The following is a 3884-nucleotide window of genomic DNA, read 5'->3' on the forward strand; positions in this document are numbered from 1 at the left end:
ACCCTGAAAAATCCTCCAGCATTTTGAGGGGAAATGCCTGAGCCAAAGGAAAAGAAAGATATTTTTTAATTAAGAAGTCGATGTAACAGCGAAATGCCTTTGGTCCAGCTTCTCTCCCAGTCGCTAGGCGACGTGGGGAAAGGCGTGAGGGCTCAGCTACCTTGAATAATAACCCAAATCCTTCAGCGAGCGAGCTCCTCCTGGGTGGGCTTGCCTAGAGCCCCCCCCTCCCCCTCCGCAGGAATGCACGTTGACCCCTCGCGGCTCACCTAGGGGAGTCGTCTGCAGCCGGGGACGTCCGCAGGGGCGCCTTTCGCCGGGCGCTAGAGGGGCGGCGCGGAGGAGGGGCTTGGAGAAAGGCGCCCGGGACGGGATGCGCTTGGCTGGGACGCTGGGGAGAAGCCGGGCCTTGTTCGCTCCGTCACGTTTCGGAGGGATCTCGCCCCGGCCCCCTTCCCGCTGCTGGGATGGGACGTCTCCGTCTAGCCTGGCTGGGGGCGAGGCGGGACCTCACCCAGGGTGGGGGACGCAGAGGTCGCGCCCTGGAAGGGGAGGCCCCGCTGTGTCTTCCAGATGCTGCGACGACCAGCCTGGGAAGTTTCCTGCTAAACTAGCCTTCCCCCGCCCCGCCCCTGGTACTCAGAATGAAGTGAACCCATTAACTGAAAAGGCAGCCCCAGCTGCTGCCGGCCTCCGGCGCCGGCAGACGCAGCCTGGCCTTGGGAAGCCCGGCCGGCTCCGGGGCGCTGGGCCCGTTTCAGGAGCTTGTCTACGCAGCTCCAGCAGCGGCTCTCATTACAAGGAGAGAGCCACGCAGACAGACAACCCTTTCCCTTACACACGGCAATTTGGGAGCATCTGTTGCTCTCTGCTCCCTTTTTTTAATCATTTGGACTGTAAAGTAATTAGAGGGAGAGACATTCCAAAAAGAAAAAGATCTGCAGCCGAGCTGTCTAATTCTAACGTAAGCGCGCATCTCATTTCAGGCTCTCCCAAGAACCCTGGGCAGGTACGACTTCGATAATCAAAGCGCTTTGCAGACCTTTTCGGAGGCTCACTCTGGCCCCTGGATTGTTGCTTTTGAACAGCTCACCGGTGCCACAGCGGGTGGGCTCCATCCCCCTGCCATCTCCAGGCTGCTTCTCTTCTGGCTCACAGCCCTGGTGTGCTCTGACCCACCCCGTCCCATCCCCCAAAGCACTGCATGAGCAAAGGAAAATAGTGTTTTGGGGGAAGAGTAAGGAGTGGTAATTATATTCCTAATCACATGTAATTTAAGAGAAAACGAGTAGCTGTGAGAGGCCATCGAGCTCTTGCCTCAGTGTAATCCCACAGTCTGGGACCACAGGCACCCCACTGTCACCTGGGTCTTCCAAAGCCACCCTCAGCTCAGCAGCCAAACGGTTAATTACCAGAGAGGCGCTACTCCCCCGCGTCTGCAGGCCTGACTGGGGAAACTGTCATTAGACCCGAGCCTTCCTCCCCAAGTGCGGAAGCCACCAGGGATGGAGGGAAGCACAAGGGTAGCAGACACAGATGCAGCCCCACTTTGGGCTCAGGGCCTGTTCTAAGGACGTTAGCTGTGGGACACGAGTGGTTTGCACAATCCAGTCAGTGAACACATGGGTAACGCACTGAGCACCTACGGACACGGCAACACCCTGCCAAGCCGTCGTCTACGTCAGTTCACCTGGGAAGCACGTGGAGTCCCTCGGCGGAGCTGCCGGAAGAACAGATGGGATGATGCAGGAAACCTGGACCGCTGCCCACTCCTCAGCGGCCTAGTAAGCGTTCCATGTGAACACTTCAGGGTCAGTGAGTCTAAGCTGTGTGTCCAGTGCCTTCTACTTAGTATTTACAACGCTATTATGAAGAAGATGCTATTCTTGTTCACATTTTACAGAAAAAAAAACTGAGATTTAGAGAGATTTGAAAAGGTGCCAAGGTCCGCTTAGAAGTGGGATTGGAACTCAGGGAACTTGGCTCAGCGGCCTGTTATGAAATCAAAACATTACTGCAAACTATTACATATAGGATGGATAAACAACAAGGTCCTCGTGTACAGCACAGGGGGCTATAGTCAATATCCTGGGATAAACCATAATGGAAAAGAATACGAAAAAGAATATATATATATATATATATATATATATATATATATATATAAAACAATTACTTTGCTGTACAGCAGAAATGAACACAACTTTGTAAACAACTATACCTGAATAAAATAAATTTTTTTAGGGGCTTCCCCGGTGGCGCAGTGGTTAAGGATCCGCCTGCCAGTACAGGGGACACGGGTTTGATCCCTGGTCCGGGAAGATCCCACATGCCGCGGAGCAACTAAGCCAGTGCGCCACAATTACTGAGCCTGCGCTCTAGAGCCTGCGAGCCACAACTAGAGAAAGGCCGTGCACAGCAACGAAGACCCAACGCAGCCAAAAATAAATAAAATTTAAAAGATAAAATAAAACAAATGTTTAGAAAAATTATAACATTACTCTCTTTCTCTCCCTCCCTGATCCTGCCTCTTTCTTATCTTCTACGTTTAAATATACGTATAATGTCAAACATCTTTAAATGAGAAACCTCACACAAACGGCCTTGTTGTTACTGGAACCTAAGGATTATTACTTTCTCTCAAAGAAATTCTCTTTTCTGAACTCACGGAGCATTTACTGTCTCTCACATTACCTACATATACGTGTGTGTGTGTGTGTGTGTGTGTGTGTGTGTGTGTGTGTGTGCGTGTGTGTGTGTGTGTGTGTGTACATAGAGATTTATACAGCTATAAGTCATCCATAGATTTTTTTATTACGAATCACATTTTATTTGTGTGTCTTAATCTCCAAAATCGTGTCTGACCCCCTGGAGCAGCGTCATGTCTGTCCCTCTCGGTACACAGCCCCACACCTGGTACCTCATGTGCAGTAGGCGTGTGCGCTAATTAAATTCAAAACAAATCGATAAATACGCATGGAATGCCAGTGGAAGGCACACTCACCATTTTCTTTTCATCCAAGGATTGTAACAGACCCAGAAATAAAAAATAAAGAGAACTTCCCACCTTTTTGGCACTTGGAACCAATGCCAGATGCCCTTAAATAAATATCATTCTTTACTTAAATGATGATAATCTTTCAGATATGGGGGGACATGTGACACGGAGGGGATCCAATATTCTGATGGGCACATACCACGAATAAGACACCATCCTCTGCTCAAGGAGCTCAGAGTCCAATGGCAGAGACGAACACCGACGACACGACGTAGCTGGTTGACAGAGACCGAACAGAATGCCCTGAAAGTACAGGACAGGGTCCCCTCTGCACTAAGAAGCTTGGCAGAGGAGGGGAAATTTTAATAGGGTCTTGAAGGCTCTATAAGAGCTGGCCTGGTAGAGCAGGAGAGAAGAGCATTCCAAACGGAGGCAACAGCGTGAACACACAGGGAGAGTAATACGGACGAAGCACTCTCATATTCATCATTTCATTGAGCAACTGCAGCTGTCAGAAGGACAAACATTATTATCCCCCATTCAACGCTGGAAGCTGAGGGCCAGAGCACTTCACTTCCCTAAGCATTCGTAGTAGCAGGCCGTTAAACAGCAAGCACAGTGCTCCTTTCTCTAAGATAGACGCGAGCCTCTGATCGAAAGGAGGAAACGTCGTTGCTGAGACGACCACCTTAAATGTTTCAAAGTCGGAATCTGTCAGTGCTGGAAGGGACAGGGAATGTTCATAGTTTAACGGGGCTGACTCATGTTATGGCTGCAGGTAGCGGGGGAAGGGTCTCTGGCTGGATGTCACAGCTGCCTAACTCTATACCCAGGTGTCAGAAAGGAAAGGAGGACGACTTCATCCGCCACGCTTTCAGGATTCCCC

This window comes from Delphinus delphis, chromosome 2 (assembly GCF_949987515.2).
Source record: "Delphinus delphis chromosome 2, mDelDel1.2, whole genome shotgun sequence".
Taxonomy (NCBI): domain Eukaryota; kingdom Metazoa; phylum Chordata; class Mammalia; order Artiodactyla; family Delphinidae; genus Delphinus; species Delphinus delphis.